General features: G+C 46.8%; 1 long non-coding RNA gene across 1 annotated transcript in view; it reads left to right on the top strand.

Annotated features, from left to right (window-relative positions):
• LOC308466039 overlaps positions 1 to 17424 on the top strand; it is a 365679-nt gene extending 348255 nt beyond the window's left edge. The window contains exons 2-3 of the long non-coding RNA XR_013980628.1: positions 10140 to 11275; positions 16074 to 17424. This is a non-coding gene — a long non-coding RNA (uncharacterized lncRNA). The remainder of the gene's footprint in view (positions 1 to 10139; positions 11276 to 16073) is intronic.
• Positions 17425 to 23323: the final 5899 nt, after the last annotated feature.

Below are 23323 nucleotides of genomic sequence, written 5' to 3'. Positions count from 1 at the left end.
GCACAAATAAAATTATTTATTTATTTATTTATTTATTTATTTATTTATTTATTATTAAATTTATATTCCACCTTTTCTTCCAAGGAGTTAAAGCTGGCCTACACAGTTCTCCTCTCTCCTCATTTAATCTCCACAACAACCCTGTGAGGTAGGTTAGGCTGAGAGACAGTGACTGGCCTCTTCTTTCATGTCTGAGTAGGGTGATTTGAACCCTGGCCTCTCCCAGGTCCTACTCAAACTGCTATACCACCACTGGCTCTTCGTTAGGTAGCCCCCCCTTTAAATGTGAGCTGAATTGAATTTTCCCTACCAACCTTACAGGGTTGTAGTGAAGGGCAGCTGCACCCAAGAAAGACTAGCCAAAATGTGCCGTTTAGTCATGCCTCCTAAATGACTAAACAATGATGAATGAAGATGAATAGCCGCGGCATTTAGCTGGGATGCAGGGACGGCGAGAGGGTCATGTTTCAGTGGCCGCCTGCAGTGGGCGGAAACCGGTCCCATGAATCGCTCGTTTACCTACTCCAAATTACTCTGCTTTGGGATTAGAATTTCACGAGGGTGTTACTCGCCATCCTTAATGGATAATTACCAGCGATGACCTAAGAATACTATAAATATAAAGTATGCCATATATGTGGTCATGGTAACCACCGCAGAAAACGCGAATGTTTACAAGACTGTGGTATAAATTCCCAGCCATTATATAACGTGACTTGATCCAAGCACTGCCAGAGGTCCAGGAAGATTCTATCCACGCCAACTGCAGCATGTTTCTATAGTAACCGATGCATTTCAAAATGGGGAGGGGGACGAGGACAAGGCTAAGGGTGGGGTGGGGGAAGAGTAATAATAGATGGGGAGAATCTGATGGAAGGTTTCTGTTCTCACTTCAGCCCACTGGTGCTGAAAGTGGTCTCAAGACTTGGGGCACAGTCAAGTCCACGGAATATGTCAGGGGGGTCACAGAGCCAGCGTGGTGTAGCAGTTAGAACAGAGCTTTCCAAACTGTGTGTTGCGACACGTTAGTATGTCAGCTGCAGTGTGTAGGTGTGTCGGGCAAATGCTCCCCACAATTCTCCTGGGGCTGGAAAGGGGTTAATTTAACCTCCGGCTTGCTAGTAAAACTGAATTACTATGTCGCAAAATGATGCATGTCTAAAAAGTGTGTCACCAACACGAGAAGTTTGGAAAGCTCTGGGTTAGAGTGTGAGACTAGGACCTGGGAATGACGAGAGATCAAATCCCCAACTCGGCCGTGAAGCTTGCTGTGGGCGACCGTGGGGCAGTCACTGTCAGGGACGAATGAATGGGGAGTGGTAGGAGGCACCAGCTGGGGAACCCCCAAGAGAAACCCCAGAGAAGGAAGGCTCAGAGTCTGGGAATTGGTGGTGGGACACTGGGGAGAGGTCAGAGAGAAAAGATTGGGAGAAGGTGCCATAAACCACAGGGTTTAGTGAGCAGGGAGAGCCTGTGACAGAGAGCAGTTCAGACTTGGAGGCTGAAGCAGAGGTGGGGACTGCTGAAGAATTAATAGAGTCTCTCTCTCCTGCTGAGACAAGATCCCCTCCCTGCTGGTCTCCAAGAACATGCAGGTCATCTCCACATGTGCATTTGATAACCCTGAATATTCAGTGTCTTTTTATTATGACACTGCTTCTTTAAACAGCCCTCTGAAAGCTCCCCAATAATATTTTCTACAGAACGTTTTGGACTGCCAGCCAAATATGTTTCCAAGAGTCTTCGCCAAGGTTGTAAGCAACACTTGTACTGAAGCCACAAGAGTGAGGGTGTGGAACATTTTTATTCCCGTCTGAGGGCCACATTCCCTCGTGGGCGACCTGCTGGGGGCCGTGTGCCTCTGGTGGAGGTGTCGAGAGGCAGACGTGGGCAGGGCCAGAGGTAAGTGTGGGTGGAACACTGAGTGCGACATTTGCCTTTCTAGTCCCAGTCATTCGAGGCCCTTCGGTGTGTTGGTTGTAAAGGGACTTGTGCTGCAAGACTGGAAAGATAAAACACCCACCATTATCAGCTGGGGCTGTTGGGAGTTGTACTCCAAAACATCCGGAAGGCAGCAGGTTGGGGAAGGCTGACACAGGGGATGACAACAAACACCTGTTTAAGCTTCCCAGTCATTTTCCAGACTGTATGTTACCTTGCAAAAGAAGAAGTCTCTTCTGAGTCTGCCTTTGACAGGTTCACTTGCCTTTTTTGTTCTCTTCGATTCCTCTGGTACTGCAGCACACACAGGGAAGATGTCGTATGCATTTTAGACAGTTTGATTTTTCTTTTTTAATCAAAAGGAAATTAAAGGAGAGAGAGCAGTGTGCATTCCTTATGAGTAATGCAGGGTGTCTCATTCATTCTTAAGGTAGCCTGAAAGAACTACAACATTTTCATTATAATTCTGGGTCAGCTTTGCCGTGGGACTACACATGTAGAGCTGAGGAAGGTCATTTTCCTTCCGGTCTCATTTGAATTATTCTCCTCCCTGCCACCACCTCAAATCACATCTGCCACTGATGCCACCTTCTTTTGATCTCTTCTTCTTTGGCAATCACTTGTAGCTGAGTAAGATTGTCTTTCATGAACATGGTCTTAACAGTGGGTCCGTAAGTGCCTGTGGAGGCCAATTCTGGATTCACCCGTCCTTCCATAGTGGGGACATAGGTTTCTGAGAAGGAATTGATCACAGTGAGGGTTTGCCAAATGTGCCTTCCTGTTAGCTCGTTTATCCCTTGCGTCCTGAGTTCGAGTGTCTTCAAAGTCCATGACACCTTTGGTAAAGCCTGTTCTCCAATTGGAATGCTCACAGGCCAGTGTTTCCCAGTTGTCGGTGTTTATACTACATTTTTTTAGATCTGCCTTGAGAGAGTCTTCGAACCTCTTTTGTTGACCACCAGCATTACACTTTCCATTTTAAAGTTTGGAATAGAGTAGTTGCTTTGGAAGACAATAATCAGGCAACCAAACAACATGACCAGTCCAACAAAGTTGATGTTGAAGAATCATTGCTTCAACACTGGTGATCTTTACTTCTTCCAGTACACTGGCATTAGTTTGCCTGTCTTCCCAAGTGATGTGTAAATTTTTTCAGAGAAATCATTGATGGAATCTTTCAAGGAGTTGGTGATAGCGTTTGTAAGTGGTCCATGTTTCGTAAGCATCCAGTAAGGTTGGTAGTACAATAGCTTTGTAAACAAGCATTTTGGTTTCTCTGCGGATGTCCCGGTCCTCAAACACTCTGCACTTCAATCGGGAGAAAGCTGGATTTCGGCATCAATGTTGGCCCTGGTGGAAAGATAACTGCCCAGGTAGAAGAAGTGATCGACACTGTCCAACGTTACACCATTGAGTTAGATTAGTGGTGCAGCAGAAGGGTTGTTTTGTGCTTGTTGGTGCAGCACTTTGGTTTTTGAGCAATAGGCCAAGCTTTTCATAAGCTTCTGCGAAGATATTTAGGATGGTTTGGAGGTTGTCTTCTGAGTGCGCACACACTACGTCATCAGCATACTGAAGCTCTGTGACGGAAGTTACTGTAACCTTACTTACTTATATCTTTTGATATAAGATGCTCAATACAACACACAATGACTGGGGTGAACTGAGCTCACACTCGCACCATATATTGAAAGGGCATTTAAAGCAAATCGCTTCCTTCCAAAGAATCCTGGGGACCAGTTTGTTAAGGGTGCTGGGAACTGTAGCTCTGGGGAGGTAAACTAGAGTTCCTAAAATTCTTTGGGAGAAGCCATGATTGTTAAAGTGGACACCTTTGAAATAAGATTAGACAAATTCATGGAAGAGACAGCTATCAATGGCTACTAGCCGTGGTGGCTACACTCGGCCTCCATGGCCGGAGATAGCAATGTTTCCGAATTTCAGTTGCGGGGAACCTCAGGAAGGGAAAGTGCTCTTGCGCTCAGGTCCTGCTTTCAAATTTCCCACGGGCATCTGGTTTGACATCATGAAACAAGATGCTGGACTAAATGGGCCATTGGCCTGGTCCAGCAGGCTCTTCTTATGTTCTTAACAGAATTTAAGTGCCTCAACCCCATTCATCTGGAAAGGATACAGCAGGCAGGAGTACCACTTGCAAAAAGAAATGTTAGCAGCCGCTGCCAAGCTTCTTGAGCAGAATTTGGTTGTGCGATGCTCTGGGGAAAAGCTGATGGCAACCTAATCTGTTGGAAAGGCTTTTTTTCCCCAGCAGCCATGAAACATAACAGAGACTTTGGATACCGTCGCAGATACTAGGAACAAACTCCAATCTCCCTTTATGTGTCTCCAAAGTAGCTTGACGAATTCCACTGAATTTACTCTTGAATTAATCCAGTGCAATTGAAGCCTTTTTAGCATGTTTAACTAGCCTATATTGTCGCCGATAAGGGTTAGCTGGCCACTGTTTAAAAGCCTTGCTGGATAATCTTTCTAGATTAATTAAGGGTGGCTTTTTGGAGCAAACCTAGTTCTGCCCCTTGTCTGAATTGGCTTAATCTACTCGCAAAGCCACAGTTAATCTGTGAAAAGGGTCAGGAGGGACTACATGTCCCAGCAATTGAAAAGTGCCAGTTAAGTAACAAACGGAAGTCTTTTTGACGAGGGACGTAACGTGACTTCGTCCGAGGGTCTGGTGCCATGCTAAAGCCGCAAGCCATGCTTACGATAGGAATAGGGAACCTTATTCGAGTTGAGGTCTGCATTCCTTTTTAGACAACCATCCCAGGGGATGTGTGTCTTTGGTGGGTGGGACCACAGGCAAAAGTGGGTGGAGCAATGAATGTAAATTTCATTGTTGTAGTGTAGATTAGTTTCCATGCCCACTCACACAACCCTCTATCCAGGCAAGCAAGAGGCAATCTCAGGGCTCACAGGCACACTCCAACCAGCCAAAAACATTTGGGGAACATAGTAGGACCAGGGAGGGATGTGGACAGAGGAGAGGTGATGTGGTCTGGGGAAAGTTTGGAGGGTCAGGCAGAGAGGCTTGGAGGGCTACATTCAGCCCCACAGGCCTAAGGGCCCTACCTCTGTTTCACACTATTGGATCACGTCACATAAAGCATAAACTGCAATCTAATTGGGAGGGTAGTTAGACATGTCTACGTAAATGGCTAAACTTTGGATCTCAATCCAATGATGGCCAAAAACTTGAATGGCTTTGAAAGATTGGATAAATTTGTGGAGGCTATCAATGGTCGCCAACCATGATGGCTGATCTCTGACTATAGTTGAAGGCAGCAACGTCTCTGAATACCATTTTCTGGGAGCAGCAGGATGAGAGACTGCTCTTTTGCTCGGGTCTGCAGGAAAACACAATTTGCAATCACGCTAACCCAATTTGTGATGTTATCGCTGATATCTGTAAGTCCGGAATTGAAAATGTGTGTAATAAACGGCCGCACTGCAATATTTAGTTGCAGGACTCACTTGCGACTCCATATTGCAAGCAGGGCCTGGGAAAGGAGAGAGAGAGAGAAATGAGCAGTAAGTTCATTGTTGGAATATGATTTGAGAGAGGGACATAGAAGTGTTGACCCATTAAACCATTATATGATGTGCCTTTCACCAAACCCAAAGAGGGATGGATGCCATTTCTTAGGAGGATGAAAATGACTTGGTTCTGCTTTTTTAAACATTTGCATATAACTTGATGAGAACTTGTGTGATGTGCAAATAAAGAAAATAAAAATGACTTTGAAGGAGAAAGCAATGAATGAATTCCTCCAGCTCAGAAAAACATTGGCAGGGAGGTCCTTGTTAGATCTGCTACACTCCCTCTGCTGGATCTCAGGCTCCAGAGCACAAGACAGAATGCCCATTTAGGATGCATAGCCATATTCATTTTCTTCTGTCATACTGCATGTGTCAAAACTGGAAATGATCTCTTCATTAATTCACAACGGTTAATTGATTTCTTATGGATTTGTTTTACCTTTTCATCGAAGACCTTCCTGAAAAGAATTATGACACCCCCCCCCAAAAAAAGCTATTGTACAAAAGAAATTGGACAAGTTCACAGAGAATAAGGCTGTCCGTGGCTACTGCAATGGAAAAGTCGGGGCAGCACATTTCGGGCAGGACATAGTTGAACTATGGAGCTCTCTGCCACAGGAGGCAGTGATGGCCACAAACTTGGATGACTTTAAAAGAGGAGTGGGCAAGTTCATGGAGAAGAAGGCTATCAATGACAACTAGCCATGTTGCCTATGTTCTGCCTCCATCATCAGACACAGAAATGCTTCTGAACTCCAGTTTCTGGAAACCACAGTGTGGGGGAGAATGCGCTTGTCCTCAGGTCCTGCTTGTGGGATTCCTACAGGCAACTGGATGGCCACTGTGAGAACAGGATGAACAGGCTTGTTTTATGTTCTTACACATCACACCGATTCAGTTTGCTTGCGTGACTTGATGTACAGTCATACCTCAGGATGTATATGCTTCAGGTTAAGCTTTTTTGGGTTGCTCCCCGTGGCGACCCAGAAGTAATGGAGTGTGTTACTTCTTGGTTCTCACCGCTCGTGCATGTGCAGACACTCAAAATGACGTCACACGCATGCGCGGAAGCGGCAAAATGCAACCCACGCACGCGCAGATGCGAACGGGGCTCCAGAACAGATCCCGTTCGCATCCAGAGGTACCACTGTTTGTGCGTCTCAACTTTCTTTCCTTTTCAGTGGAGCTTTTGGAAACAACAGCAAACTTTTCATCAGCACTTTGCCCTTTTACATGGTATCGACGCTCGCAAATAAGGGCAGGATAAGAATATGCTCTGGTTTTGCCTTTTAATGCAAACTATCTTATTCATACTGTCCCAACAGTATGTGGATGAAAATGAGGCTACCTTTTAAAATTCACACTTTTCTGAATTTTGCAAGACAGTTCTCCTAACAAATACAATGGGGAAAGTCTGCAAAAAAAAAAAAAAAAAAAAAGCTTTCGTTTGTGAAAATAAATGCATTATATTTGGGGCTATTGTTTTAAAAAACATGTATCACAGGCAAGATTGCATACGAAAATGTTTATCTTAGAAGTGCGATACAAAAATGCTGACAAACTTTTTTTATTGCACAAAATTTATATGCTACTTGATTTTAAAACAATTTCAAAATAGTTTGCGCAAAGAATAAAATGGTGAAATTTTTGATCAAAAACAGTTTGAAAACAACTATTCAAAACATTCACAAATAATTGAGATCTACAAGAAGCTAAAAATTAGATTAAAACAGATGTTGACATTTGATATGTCCAGATAGCTTTGCCTAAACAAAAGCAGAAAGTTCCAAAGCTGGGCTGCTACACTAAAATATCCATGGAATGAGTATTCTGTGGCACCTGTAACAGTGCCAGCTCCACAGATCAAACTGGCCGAGTGGTATATATGGGTAATGCGACCCTGCAGGTGAATTTTCATGAGGTCATTTAAATAATAATAATAATAGTGACAAACTGATGTGGAAATCTGGAAAATTGAATTTGAGTTTGGATAAATGAGAAACTGGAGGAAACTGAAATTGTGAGCTTTGTCTGTCCCTGCTCACACCATGCGTGCGAGGCAGGCCACAGTTATTTCCATTTTACAGGTGGAAAACGGAGGCTGAAAGAGAATAGCTGGGATTGCCCAAGAACTGATGACAAATATGTGGAACAAACGGTGCATGATGATCCCAGGTCTCTCTGGCTGGTGCAGCAGCAGTCTGAATCACACACTGCTGATGAGTTATTTGTTCCCTTTGATGGTTTGGCTGCATCTGCATACGCAAAACCAGACATCTGTTTTTATTCTGTCTAGTCTCATTGAAAATTTAGCTCTGGTGCTGAATTTATATTTTTTTTACACGATGAGATCTCAGCTATGGAGATTTTCTATTTCTTTGTTCCTAGGTAAGAATGTGTGGGATTTCTCCTAAAGCTGAGCTAAAATTACTCTCCTCGGGCCTCAGTTTTGTGTTATAAGTAAAGGTGGGCGGACCTGTCCGCTATGGTTTATCTCAGTTTCTAACACTTGAAAGGCCACCTCCGTCCTTACACCTATCTTTATCAATTCAGTTTCATCTATTTCCACTAGGTTCGTCTATTTTTAAAGCTGAAATATTGGGGCGGCCCATTCCTGGAGACAGTGTGGCATAGTGGTTAGAGTGCCAAACTACGTACTGGGGCACCGGGGTTCAAATCTCCCACTCAACCAGGAATCTCACTGCATGACTTTGAACCAGTTCCTGCCTCTCAGCCTAACCTACCTCACAGGGTTGTGGTGAGGATTAAATGAGGGGGGCACCACCTTTAGCTCCTTGGAGGAAAAGGTGGAATATAAATGCAACAAACAAATAAATATTGGAGTGGGAAGCATCTCGGCCTGTAAAGCGAGATGAGCACCACAACCCCCGAGTTGTCTAGGACTAGACTTAACTGTCAGGGGTCCTTTACCTTACTGTTATTCCACCAGGATGTGAAGTTGTGTGACCCATAGCTCTGTATCCTTTACACCTGTGGTTTCCAAAGTGGGTGGTACTGCCCCCTGTGGGTGGGTGGGATTACCTAGGGAGGCTTCGAAGATGCAAGTGGAAGGAAGGGGGGCACTGGAAGTGTAAATGACTATCAGACTTTGAAAAACTGGTATCATTGGATGAACTTCACCAATTTTGTGGAATTAATTAAACTAAATAGTTTTAATTGGATTTTAAATAAATGTGCAATTCATTGTTACCGTTTTGAATTATATTGTGTTATTAAATTCCTTAGTCGGTCATGCAAACTGTTATGCTGAATAATGCTTTTTATAGGGTAGGGGGTGCTGGGGATGAATTTATGGAACCAAGGAGGAAGGAGCCTGAAAAAGTTTGGGAACTGGTTCTTTACACAGATTCAATCCATGACATCTTCAGTAAAAGATTCTCAAGTAGCAGGACTAGGAAAAACCTCCACCGATAACTTCCTGCCAGGAGTTGACAGTTCTGGGCTCAGTGATGTGGGTTTTCCCCGGAAAGCTTAGAACTGGAAAATTACCTTGCAAATTACTGTAATCTGCATAGGCTAATTTGCATCTGAAAAACTGCATTGGAACATTTTCTGGTGCCCCAGAGAGTGATCTAATATAGCATATTTATTTACTTGCATTTAGTAAACTTTATTTACTTGGCATTTAGCAAGGCTAAAAACTTCAAAGCTGTCACGCTTGCCTCGTATTGTACTCGCAATTGGCATCCACTCATTGTTACTAATGAATTTATGGAACGGAACATTTCCCGCAGAAAAATGGAGCAGTGGGAAATTTCCGTCCCGTATCACTGACTGGGCCAAATGAACCACCTGTATGATCCAGGGTAAGGCAGCTTTGTATGTTCAAGAGATGAGAGGATATGTTCATTCAGGGAAGCAGGGAGGCCCAAGTGCTGACATGGGCAGTAGTGAGCTCAACTGACTTGCTCTCTGGTTAAATATGTTTTGAATTGCAACCTGATTGTGTACCAACAAACATCCCCCAGGAGTCTCTGCAATGCACAAACGAGTCAATGTAGGAAAGACTCCGTAAGAGTAGGAAGTGCCCTGACTCCTGCCAGTTGAAGGACTCAAACTCAATTATGGTATCCACCCAAAACCCTAATGCTCAAATTGGTATGGTACGTAAGCAAAGTGAGAGGTCAAGACAGAGCAGGTGAATTGCAGCGTTTAATTTTATAGTATACTCATTGAGAAAATGTTATTTATTGCTTATGACAACTCATTATAATTTTGTAATTATGCACATTTTTTTTCGTGTTGAAAGTCGTCTGGTTCAGCTATGGAAAGGAGGCATACAAATAAACCATGATGATGATAATAAAATATCTCTCAAATTCTTTTTTTTTTTTTTTAACTTAGAAAACCATCAGGTCCAAAATTCCAAAAATGCTTCTTTTTCTTTTGCTCAGTTTAAATCGGTCCAAATACAGTGGTACCTCGGGTTAAGAACTTAATTCGTTCTGGAAGTCCGTTCTTAACATAAAACTGTTCTTAACTTGAGGTACCCACTTTAGCTAATGGGGCCTCCCGCTGCTGCCACGCCGCAATTTCTGTTCTCATCCTGAAGCAAAGTTCTTAACCCAAGGTACTATTTCTGGGTTAGCGGAGTCTGTAATCTGAAGCGTCTGTAACCTGAGGTACCACTGTACTGAATTCTTTTCTGGATATGCTTCAGACATGGGGGCTGCTGTCTGCAATCCCCCAGCCCTTCTTAGAGATATGGCTGTTTGGGGGTGCTCCCCCCTTGCCGTGGGGTGTATTCAAGAGCTAGAAAAATTCTTTCTCTCCCTCCCCTTCACAAGTTATCCTTAAATAGCAGGCGTGCAGCAGAGCGTAGCAGAGAGGATGGCAGTATCTTTTTGGTGCAGAGTGAAACAGAGATCCATCACTCCCGGTGCCAACACAAGCCATCAGTTACTGAGTGTACTCTCCAGAACAGCTCCTCCTGAGACAGCTGGCCTGCCTTCGTTCCAAAGGGCAGTTTGGAGGATTCTTCCCCATTTGCTCAGCAGTCCTCTGGGCTCCTCAACCCTCATGCATTATAAAGAAAGACTTAATGGTGGCTGGCTGCACAGTGAAGGTTCTTGACCCCTCTCAATACACATACACACCCTACCCCTCGGCTGTTCCTTGTCTCTGCTGCTCATGCGTGACTATTAGACTCTGATTTGATTTCGCTTCTAACGGCACGAACCCCCATTAAAACCCAATTCAGCTTATTATCAACAGCTTTCCTTAAATGAATTGAGTGGCTCCTCAGGGATTCTCCTAGAGCCAGAGACGAACAAAAACCGGCAGGAGACCAGCGTGCTGTAAAGAATGTTGCAGATTGTTTTGCTGGCTAAGATAAATGTCCATTTCATCCAGGACATTTGGCAGGCTGCCAGGTGCCATCTAGAAGGTCACAACCAGGACGTAAAGGAAATGGATATTCCGTTATTAGTGCCTCGAATTTGATGCTCTACTGGTTTGTACACAGCATCAGAGGTAAAGGACCAGTTCGCACACAAAGGTTTGCACATAAACACATGCTTTCCTCTAATACACGCCTTTTAGCAAACATTATTGGGTTGGCGAACTGCGTTGCAAAATTCAGAAAAGTGAGAATTCTGAAGGGCAGCATGTTTCACTTCACATCTTGCTTTGAGAAGTGTAAATTAAATAGATTTGCATCACAATGCAAGATGAATCCCCCCCACTTCTATGTGAACAAACTGTGTGCTATCATTACTACGATCTGTGGGAGTGAGTTCAAGCCTGCAGAACCAGTTGGGCAGTGAAATATACTCAGAGTCGCAAAGTGATTTCATGCTCTTTATTCAGCTCATAGTGGTGAGGAGGAATGAATAAATGTCCCCTCACAGTATCTGCTTTATATACATTATTTACACAATGGGCTGCACATGATTGGCTAATTCTGGAATTCTACTGTAAGCCAATCAGGTTGTGGATTCACTTCTATCTGGAGCAGGATTGGGTGGTTCCTGCCAACCAATCATACTGCTGCATTGTTCTAGGACCAATCAGACTGCTACAGTTTGGATCCTATTCAACTCAGTACATAACACCCCTCCCCTCTAAGTTCCAGTCCTGCCCGGGAGGTCGCATTCATAGTCCTCAAGGTATGCCGGCGGCCTACGTGTGCGTTGTGGCCTGGGGTGTTCCCTGGTCCGGGCTCCGGGTTCTGGCTCGTGTTCCAAGGATGCTGGCTGTGATGCGGCTGTTTGGTCTGGTGCAACCGGCTCGCTCAGTCGTGGTTCTGGTTCCGGTGTCCTTTCGGCCTCACGGGTCCTCTCTGTATTTACTGATTCTGCCTCTCCTGCTGGCCCCTCCTGCTCTATGGGCCTCACTGCCCCGCTGTTCCCTTGGGACTCCTCTGACCTGTCCTCCTCCTGGTTTTCTCCCGGGAATCGTCGCCGTATCTGGTCGCAGTGGCGGCGCCAGCATTGCCCCCCATCCGTTAGCACCTCGTACGACACGGGGCCAGTGACCCTGGTGATTGTGGCGGGTACCCATGCTGGGCCTGCCCCAAAATTCTTTGCGTACACTGGGTCCTGGGCCTCGAAGGTCCGGGGGGTTCCTGCCTTCCCCCACCACTACCTCATCCTGAGCTCTATCGGGGTGAAGGCGGTCCAATCTGATTGCAAGGCGCCGACCCATTAGTAGTTCAGCGGGGCTCCGGCCAGTCGTTGAGCTGGGGGTGCTGTGCTGTGCTAGAAGGAATGTGGCAAGGCGGTACTCCCAGTCCCCTTGCGTCATGCGGCGAAGGGTGTCCTTGGTGGTCCGCACCATGCGTTCTGCTTGGCCATTGGTGGCAGGGTGGAACGGCGCCGAACGGATGTGGCGGATGGCGTTCTGCGCTGTGAAGGTTTGGAATTCTCCTGACGTAAATGCAGTCCCGTTGTCTGAGACGAGAGTGTCAGGGAGCCCGTGGGTTGCAAACAGCCTGCGTAGTACCCGGATGGCTGCGGACGTGGAAGTGGACGGTACCAGTGCGACTTCCAGCCATTTGGTGTAGGAGTCCACCACTATGAAGAATGTTTTCCCCTGAAAGGGGCCAGCGAAATCCACATGCAGGCGTGACCATGGTGCTCGGGCGGACTCCCAGGACTGGACTGGGGCCCTTGGGGGATCTGGGCGGGATTCTTGGCAGGCCTGGCAGTGTTTGACCCAGGCCTCTATCTCTCCATCGATCCCCGGCCACCACACATAACTCCTGGCAAGGGCCTTCATTCTTACTACCCCTGGATGTGTCTCGTGTAGGGCTGTGAGGACCCTTTTGCAGAGGGGCTGGGGAACAACGACTCTGCTTCCCCATAACAGGCACCCCTTGTGGGCCGACAGTTCATGTTTGCGGGTTGTGTAGCCGGCGAATTCTGGCCCGGGGCTGCTGCTGGGCCATCCCCTCCACACCCAGTCCAGGACCCGGGAGATGACCCTATCTTTCTTGGAATGGTGTGCAACTTCTTGTGCCTGAATGGGGCGGTCGGGAAGCAGCTCCAGGCTCATAACCTCTTGTGCAGGTGCTGGGTCAGGGCCTGTTTCCGGTAGTGGTAGCCTGCTGAGGGCGTCCGCATGGCCCATCGCCTTCCCAGGTCAGTGAATCAGTGCATACTGGTAGCTGGCAAGGAAAATTGACCACCTGAGGACGCGAGGAGACAGCACTTGGGGGGTCTGCTTTTCGGGGGCAAACAAGCCAAGCAACGGCTTGTGGTCAGTCACCACGGTGAAGGGCCGCCCGTACAAGAAATCATGGAATTTTTTTACTCCCTTTACGATTGCCAGACCCTCCTTGTCGATTTGCGAGTAGTTCCGCTCGGTTGTGTTGAGTGTCTGGGAAAAGTACGCCACCGGTACCTCTCTTCCATCCGGGAGTTGGTGCCCCAGGACAGCTCCAATGCCATAGGGTGAGGCGTCGCATGCTAGCACCACCGGCAGCCTCTCGTCGAAGTGTGCCAAGACCGAGTTTGAGACAAGCAAGTCCTTGACTGCCTGGAATGCGGCCTCCTGGCGCTGGCCCCACACCCAAGGGGCCCGCTTGTCCAGGAGTCTGTGTAGGGGCTCCGCTACCGCCGCCTTGTGGGGAAGGAAGGAATGGTAAAAGTTCAATAGTCCCAAGAAGGCCTGAAGTTCAGTCTTGCTCTTGGGCGCTGGGGCATCACAAATGGCCCGTACCTTGTCCCCAGTCGGGTGGACCCCTTCTGCGTCCACCATAAATCCCAGAAAGTCCACCTGAGGCACTCCTAGTAGACATTTTTCCCGCTTCACCTTGAGACCCGCCGTCTGGAAACGGTGCAGAACGGTGCGGAGGCGGTCCTCAAACTCCTCTGGTGTGGGGCCGGCAATCAACACATCATCGAAGAAGGGGGTGACGCCAGGAATCCCTTTAAGGAGAGAGTCCATTATATTCTGGAATATGCCTGGTGCCACGCTGACACCGAATTGCAGCCGCTTTACCCTGAACGCTCCTCTGTGCGTCACAATCGTCTGTGCCTCTGCTGTGGCCTCATCTACTGGCAGCTGTTGATATGCTTGGGCCAAGTCCAGCTTGCCAAAAATTTTTGACCCAGCCAGGGTGGCCAGGACATGGCTGACCACTGGCACTGGGTATGCGTGGGCCGTGAGGGCCTTGTTTATGGTACATTTGTAGTCTGCGCAGATGCGGACCGAACCATTAGGCTTGACGGGTGTGACGATTGGGGTTTCCCAGGGAGCATTAGGCACCGGCTCCAGCACTCCTTGCTCTACGAGTCGGTCCAATTCCTCGTCTATACGGGGTTTCAAGGCGAACGGGACCCGGCGGGCCTTGAGCCTGACCGGTCGTACTGCGGGGTCAAGCTGTAGCGCAATGGGGGGGCCCGTATACTGTCCCAATTTCCCATCGAAAACCCCTGGAAATTCCTTGCATATGGCGTCCACGTCCACTTGTAAGCTAGTGTGGTTCACCCCGGTGACAGCTAGCCCCAGTGGTCCAAACCATGCCAATCCCAGTAAGCTAATGTAGGGGCCCTTGACCACAAGCAAGTCCAGTTGCCGCGTCCGCCCTCGGTATTGCACCCTGAAGGTCCCCACCCCCATTGTGGGGACATTACGTTTCTGGAAGTCCCGGAGGGTGAATGGGGCCGGCCTGAGTTTGGGACCCCCAGTGGGACACAGTTTCCTTAAGGTCCTTGCCGAGATTATGGATAGAGTTGAACCCGTGTCAAGCTCCATGCGGCATGGGGCCCCCTCTATCTGTACCTCTACATAAATTTTCTCTACGTTGGGGTGGGGCAACTGGTATACCTGGAAGTCCGTGAGCTCCGTCGAGTTGCCTTGGTGCGTTGGGCCCCGGGACCTGGGGCTCTTGGATTGGTCATCTGATGCCTGGTGTCGGGTGGGCCGAGCCCGACACACCCGGGCGATGTGTCCCGATTTTCTGCACTGCCTGCACTCTGCGTTGCGGAAACGGCAGGTCCTCCTCTCGTGACTCTCCCCGCAGCTTGCGCAGTTCCCTCCTTCTCGTCGAGGCAGCTGTGGTCTGTGCGCTGCTTGAGTGCGCTGCTGTACTCGGTGCACCTCCTCCCTGTCGGATCCTGAGTCGTCGGTGAGGTCTTCATGGTGGACCCTCGGTTGGGATGGCAGGCTCGGCCGTGCCTCTTGGGTCGACCTCTCGGCAGCTTCTGTTGCCAGGGCCTCCTCCAGAGCGACCTGGAACGTTAGGTCCTTCTTAGCGTAGAGGCGCCGTTGCAGCTTCTCATCCTTCAGGCCACCGACGAGGCGGTCACGAAGCATGTTCTCCAGCTCTGAGAAGTTGCAGAACCGGGCGGCTTGGCGGAGAGAGGTCACAAACCCAGTTATGGTTTCCCCAGGGGCTTGCCGCTTTGCGTAGAAGGCATTTCGACGAGCCACCACTGAGGGCTGCGGCGAAAAGTGCCCCTTCAGCTGTTCCATTATTGTTTTGTATGGAACAGTAGCGACGTCTTCAGGCGCAAGGAGAGCCCGGGCGATTTCAAACGTCTCCTCTCCGCAGACGCTGAAGAATATCGCCCTCTTCTTGGCGTCTTCTTCGTCGGTGACCCCTTTGGCTTCTAGGAGGAAGGTGAAACGGGAGGCGTACGCTTCCCAGTCTCCAGATGCTGGGTTGAATGGCGAGAAGCTGCTGTTGGCTGCCATTCTGAGTTCCTTGTGCCCCGGAGCTGAAGCCTGGATACACGGTGCGAGGCAGCGGTGCGGCAGTTGGCGGTGCTGCGGTGCTGTGTGTGGCAGTCAGCTCAGCGGGATCCCATCCTCGTCGCCAGTGAAATATACTCAGAGTCGCAAAGTGATTTCATGCTCTTTATTCAGCTCATAGTGGTGAGGAGGAATGAATAAATGTCCCCTCACAGTATCTGCTTTATATACATTATTTACACAATGGGCTGCACATGATTGGCTAATTCTGGAATTCTACTGTAAGCCAATCAGGTTGTGGATTCACTTCTATCTGGAGCAGGATTGGGTGGTTCCTGCCAACCAATCATACTGCTGCATTGTTCTAGGACCAATCAGACTGCTACAGTTTGGATCCTATTCAACTCAGTACATAACAGGCAGCCTCCCCCAACCCAACCCATCTTTAATTATCTGATTCAGCAGTGGTCATCATTGGAGGGAGTTATTTCTAGGCAGCACCATTTAAAGAAGATGGAAGGTGTGCAGAGGAGGGTGCTCAAGATGATTCAAATGTCTGGAAACTAAGGCTTATGAGAAATGACTGAGGGAGTTGGGTACGTTTAGCCTGGAGAAGAGAAGACTGAGAGGTGATATGATAGCCAACTTCAAATATCTGTTGCAGGGAAGATGGAGAAAGCTTGTTTTCTGCGGCTTCAGAGGACAGGACCTGAACCAATGGACTCAAATGACAAGGAGATTCCAACCAAATATTAGGAAGAACTTTGTGGCAGTAAGATCTGTTTGACAGTGGAGCAAACTGCCTTGGAAGGTAATGGACTTTCCTTCATTGAAAGCTATTAAACAGAGGTTGGGTGACCGTCCGTGAGGGATTCTTTACCTGTGATTCTAGCATTACAGGGGATTAGAGTAGATAACCCCCAAGGTCCCTTCCAGCTCTATAGTTACATGATTTCTCAATATGCACTGTGCCCAATTTGAGAACAGTACCCTGTTCTATTACTTTGTGTTGAGGAAGGGGGATGAAAATCTATAAAGAGCTGCAACCATCCAATTGTGTTGCAACCAAATAAAGCCCCTTAAGTCAGTGGAGGGCAGAATATACACCAGGCTTAATGGCTTAATTGTAGGGCCATTTGAAGCACATCTGAAATTGGTCCTGCTTGTCTCTCCCCCGACTCCCCACTTCGCACAAGCAAGGACTGGTGGCCGTAGAGACTGGCAGCTCCCCTGATCAATCTGCACATGGGACTCTTGCCTTCTCCAATGCTTGCCTGTTATTGCCTGCCCCCCCCTGGCTTTTTGCAAGCGAGGATTGGCAGCATCAGCAGGAACTGGCAACTGATTATTTCATTGCAAAAGAAAAAAAAACCTACAAAAAGATCCCCTGCTTTGCCCTGCATTTGAAAAAGAGAGGGGGGAAACAAGATGAACTCTCATCATTCTTTCTCCAGCAGCTGATCTGCTTTGCATTGAAACAACAACAGGCCTTTTGGTTACAGATGCAGGAGAAATTCAATTCACTTCACGTTTAAAGGTGTGTCTATCAAATCTGCACTTTCTGAAGCAATACGAGAACTGAAATAGCCGTTCTTCAAAATTCGCGCTTCTCCAAATTTCGCAGTGTGGTTCTCTAAACAAACAGCGTTTACAAAAATGCATTTATTGGGGGAAGTGTGCATAAAGGAGCATATATTTGTGAAAGCAGCATAGAAAAAGAATAAGGGAATTTTTCTTGCAAAAATGTGTCTGTGCTGGTTAACACTGCATACAAGAAAAATTGTGATGAATTTTCATGGGGATTTTAAAATATATATATATAAGGATTTGCAAATAGGTCAAATATGGGAAACTGAACATAAGACTGGGGCCAGGAAAAGAGAAATAGAAGTTTTGAAACTGCCAGGTACTTCTATCCTTGATTTTGGCAGAGCGTGTTTTCCTCACCCTGGAGTTAACTTGAGCTCAGCACCAGCCTGGATGCTTGCAGCTCTCTGGTAAACCTCATCCACTCTAATATTTTCCTGCTGGAAATACTGCTGTCCACAGGAATGTTCAGGCAACAACTGGCTGGGGAAGGCATGCAAGCTAGCATCCAAAAATACACACCCCAGGGTGTGGTGGCTGAGGGAGCAAGGGCCAAATGAGATGGGACTTCATCAAGTGAGGAGGATAATAATAACCCCCACCATCTGCTTTCTTTCTAGGAGCACCTCCACATTACGTTTACTTACGTGAAAACACCAGTGTTACACTGTTACATGTGGCTATTACAAAGAGGTGTACAGTGATGTTCATTCATCTTGGCTGGCCCAGAGATCCCAGGCAAGAATCTATGTGCTCTACCTGTACATTCTGAGATGTGCATGCACTCCTGTGTTATGTCCAGGGGTGTGGTGGTCTGGATTTTTGGGGTGTGTATCATGGGTGTAGCCAGGATTTATATTAGGTGAGCTGGATCAATGGGGGGGGGGGTCAGAACTGAGTTGTCTGTGACGCGATTGGTCAGTTAGTTAAGTATTTTTATTTATTTACTTGGAGGAAGCTGCCCCCCATCCCCCATTGGCTACATCCATGTGTGTGTGTGTGCAAAAGATCTGTTACTATTTCTGCCACAGGGTCCCTGTCTCCAGCATCTTAGAACCACCCAATCAGGATGAAAGGGGAGTCTTTTAGACCCTGAGAAGTATTATCACCCTTTGTGTTGGTTGGAGTCAGCAATGGAGAACCAGCTCCTCAGGTCACTCTGGAGAAGGCACATGTAAAGAACACCAAGGAGTTGTTCTGTACACTCCAAAGCTAAGATTTAGGAACACTGGAAAAACAAGGTGCTTCACTTTCAAGACAATGGTGGCTCCCCGTTTGTTGAATGCTCTCCTCAGGGAGGTTGTCCAGCACCTTCATTATACATCTTTAGGATGTATCTTTAGGATGTATAATAAAATGTTCATTTTCAATTCAGCTTTTGGCTGATTAATAGTCTATGGCCTTTTAAATTATTATTATTATTATTATTATTATTATTATTATTATTATTATTAACTTACTTAATTAAATTGGTATCCCACCCTATAATTGTAGAATTCAGGCAGGTCACAACATAAAATCACTATAGAAGGTATAATGATGATGATGATGATGATGATGATGATGATGTACAATGGAACTTTAAGGGAAACCTTACTGAAGTCACTCTGAAAGATGATACTGGAACATTCCAAGACATTTCCCCATGTATGTGCAGAGAAAATAGTAGATCTAGCTGGGAGGCAACACATGGAGATTTGAATTGATTGTTGCAATGCATCCCTAATTATAAGAATTCTGTATAACCTTAGAAGGTTGTATAATCTTAGGAGCATGGCTGTGACTATCATGAAGGGATGCTACACTTCTGAATTTTCCACCACACTATTGGTGATATCCATGCTGTGTGCCTTTGCTGCAGGAAATTCCAGTAGAACACCAGTTCATCACAGCTGTGCTTGCTAATCAAAGCATCCCATCCTTCTGCAGGAACTCAGGGCATATGTCTCTGAGGATGCTATGCTGTATCCTCATATCACCCATATTTGTATATTTAAAAGCCTCTTGTAAGCTAGCTTATATTTGACAGTAAGACCGGGTGGTGGGCATGGCAACCGTCTTCAATTACTGGAAGGGCTGATATGCAGAGGGCAAATATTTGCTCTCTGCTGCTCCCAAGTGGCAGGAGTAGCTGGAGGCAGCAATGCTTCTGAATTCCGGTTGCTGAAAACCATAGCAGGGCAAAGTGCTCTTGCGCTCGGATTCTGCTTGCGGGCTTCCCTTTCAGGCAGCTGGTTGGCCACTGTGAGAACAGGATGCTGGACGAGATGGGCCACTGGTCTGATCCAGAAGGCCCTTCTTAGGTTCTTATGGAGGTGCCCTTTGCCAAATGGTAGGGACGGCCCTGTTCTCTAGAAAACTGTTATCTCTCAGGAAAAGATCAAGTATGGCAGGTTGCATCCGTTGCTGTTATAAGCGCTGTCTGCTGCGTAGTATATTTAAATCCATCCAACAAATGGTTGGAAACAATCATGCTATCTGCAGCCCAACACTTTTGAGAAAATACAGTCTCTTTCGCCCGCTTGCTGGTCCCGACTGAGCCATCTGTCAAGCGGATGGCTTTCTCCCCAAGAAATGTTTTATTACAAATCAGGCTGAACTGCCAACTGGAAATCTTTCTGCTGCTTTAGCACACACACACACACACCAAATTCTCTCTCTCTTGACCTTTAATGGGGGGGGGGCAGTTTGTGCTCAGTCTGTTTTTCTGAACAAATATAAAACGCCCTCAAGTCACACTGACACAATATTCATAAACAAAACAATTTCAGGTTTGATCTTTTCAAAAACCAACAGGCCACAGGGAGAGAAACTAAGGTAGATGAGAGAACCTATATGTTTGCCCATATATTGCTCATTCAAGAGGAACATTCAGGCCAAACACCAGATTTGGGGGTGGAATGGGAGATGCAATGTTGATTAGCCCCCTCCATCATCCAACAGGACCCCCCCCCCCACCAACTGCAGTGGATAAATGGACTGACTCCCACAGGATAAAATAAAGTTCTTCTTCACACAGTGCCTAGTTAAACTATGGAACTCACTCCCACAGGTAGCAGTGATGGCCACCAACTTGGGTGGCAGTAAAAGAGGACTGAACTAATTCATGGAGGAGAGAGCTGCTACCCACAAAGGCTATCTTCTACCCCCAAAACTGGAGGCAGCAATGCTCCTGAATACCAGTTGCTGGAAACCAGGGGAGGGTGCTCTTGTGCTTGGGTCCTGCTTGCAAGTTTCCCACAGGCATCTGGGAACAGGATGCTGGACGAGATGGGCCATGGGTCTAATCCAGCAGGCTCTTCTGATGTTCTTAGGAGGGGGGCAGAGAACAACACATGCCAACTTATGCTCCTTTGCTTTGTGCACAATGAATTGGGATGAATGCTCAAGAAAGGGGTCAACTGGAGGAGCCTTCTGTCATGGCGTGGGTGGCGCAGGGGAGGAATAACTTGCCAAATCGCAAACATGCCTCTTTTTACACAAACCTCGGCTTAGGGAGTTGGATGCCTGCGTGCGAGCTGCCACTTGGAGCCAAGTGGCTGAGAATCTTGGAGAGCGAGGGTAGATTCCAAGGGTACGGGCTCAGTCTCTCTTCCCAGAGCAGCCCTGGGCCAAAACAAAGCTGCTTGTGCCAGCTGCAGCAAGCTGTGCCACTCGGCAGCTACTCCTGCTGTGAACCTTACCTGCACTTCTGCCAAAGCCTGATAGTGTCTTTGAGAGGGGGGGAAAATGCTCCTCTCTCTTTGAAGTACTCTGCTCCCTTCAATTCATTCAAATGTTACATCTTTTTGGGGTAGGGAGCCCCCCCCCAAAAATTCATTATTATTATTAGTAGTAGTAGCAGCAGCAGCATCAACAACGACAACAATATCCTGCCTTTTCCCCAGACTGGGACTCGAGGCGGCTTACACAAATGTAATCAACACAGATAAAATACAGAAAGCTAGTAATAGTTAAAAGATAATAGTTAAAAAGTAATTAAATTCTAATAGCATTAAAATAATATGTTAAAAAGCTATTAAAATGCAGATAATAAAAACAGCAGTCAGTTCTCAAAGGCCTGTCAGAATGAAACAGTATTCACCTGCCGGTGGAAAGACAACAAGAAGAGAGCCAGTCTAGCCTCACTAGCAAGGACGTTCCAAAGTCTGGGAGCATCCACTGAGAAGGCCCTCTCCTGCTTCTCCACCAAGCATGTCTGTGAAGGTGGCAAGACTGAGAGAAGGGCCTCCCCAGAAGATCTCAGAGCCCAGCCAAGTTTGTATGAAAGAATATGGTCTTTCAGATAGCCTGGGCCTAAATACCTTCTATTATCTAAACTTGAGGACAACTACACTAATCCAAGTACATACAGTAAACGTACTTTTTAAGGGAGAGAAGAATAACAGTGACCTCATTGTGGGAGTTTACTATAGATCCCCAAGCCAAAAGGAGGACATAGATGATGCCTTCCTGGAACAGATGGCCAAGCATGCAAAAGGAAGGGAGATAGTAGTAATGGTGGACTTCAATTTCCCGGATATTTGTTGGATGTCAAACTCAGCCAAGAGCATAAGGTCAAACAGATTCCTCACTGGCCTTGCAGACAACTTCATTGTCCAGAAAGTGGGAGAAGCAACAAGAGGAACAGCCATTTTAGATCTGGTCCTAACCAATGTTGATGACCTGGTTAGTGGGGTAGAAGTGGAAGGATCATTAGGCGCGAGTGATCATGCTCTTCTGAAGTTTACTATACAGCGGAAAGGAGCAGCCAAGCATACTAGGACTCAATTTCTTGACTTTAAGAAAGCCGACTTCATAAAACTTAGGGAAGTGCTGGGTGAGATCCCATGGACAGTAATACTAAAAGGAAAGGGAGTTCATGATGGCTGGGAGTTTGTTAAGAGGGTTAAGAGGGAGTTTGTTAAGAGGGTAAAAGCACAACGTCAGGCAATACCAATTAGACGGAAACATGGAAGGTGCCTAAAGAAGCCAGGGTGGCTATCTAAAGAACTTTTAACTGAGTTAAGATTAAAAAAGGATGTGTACAAAAAATGGAAAAGGGGGAAAACCACCAAAGAGGAATTCAAACAAATAGCCAGCACGTGTAGACACAAAGTCAGAAAAGCTAAAGCACAGAATGAACTCAGGCTTGCTAGAGAGGTTAAAAGCAACAAAAAAGGCTTTTATGGGTATGTTCGTAGCAAAAGGAAGAACAAAAAAAACAGTGGGGTCACTCAGAGGAGAAGATGGTGAAATGCAAACAGGGGACACAGAAAGGGCTGAACTCCTCAATGCCTTCTTTGCCTCAATCTTCTCCGATAAAGAAAACAATGCCCGACCTGAAGAATTTGGAGCAAATGATTCAGCAGAGGAAACACAGCCCAGAATAACTAAGGAGATAGTACAAGAATACTTGGCTAGTTTAGATGTATTCAAGTCTCCAGGGCCAGATGAACTGCATCCAGGAGTATTAAAAGAACTGGCAGATGTGATCTCAGAACCACTGGCAGTCATCTTTGAGAATTCCTGGAGAACAGGCAAAGTCCTGGCAGACTGGAGGAGGGCAAATGTTGTCCCTATTTTCAAAAAGGGGGAAAGAGAGGACCCAAATAATTAGCGCCCAGTCAGTCTGACATCAATACCAGGGAAGATTCTGGAGCAGATCATTAAGCAAACAGTCTGTGAGCACCTAGAAAGGAATGCTGTGATCACCAATAGTCAGCATGGATTTCTGAAAAATAAGTCATGTCAGACTAACCTGATCTCGTTTTTTGACAGAATTACAAGCCTGGTGGATGAAGGGAACGCAGTGGATGTAGCCTACCTTGATTTCAGCAAGGCATTTGACAAGGTGCCCCATGATATTCTTGTAAAGAAGCTGGTAAAATGCGGTCTTGACTATGCTACCACTCAGTGGATTTGTAACTGGCTGACTGACCGAACCCAAAGGGTGCTCATCAATGGTTCCTCTTCATCCTGGAGAAGAGTGACTAGTGGGGTGCCACAGGGTTCTGTCTTGGGCCCGGTCTTATTCAACATCTTTATCAACGACTTGGATGATGGACTCAAGGGCATCCTGATCAAATTTGCAGATGACACC

This window comes from Podarcis pityusensis (genome assembly GCF_964106645.2).
Source record: "Podarcis pityusensis genome assembly, chromosome: 16".
Classification (NCBI taxonomy): Eukaryota; Metazoa; Chordata; class Lepidosauria; order Squamata; family Lacertidae; genus Podarcis; species Podarcis pityusensis.
This window is presented reverse-complemented; position numbering and strand designations above follow the sequence as displayed.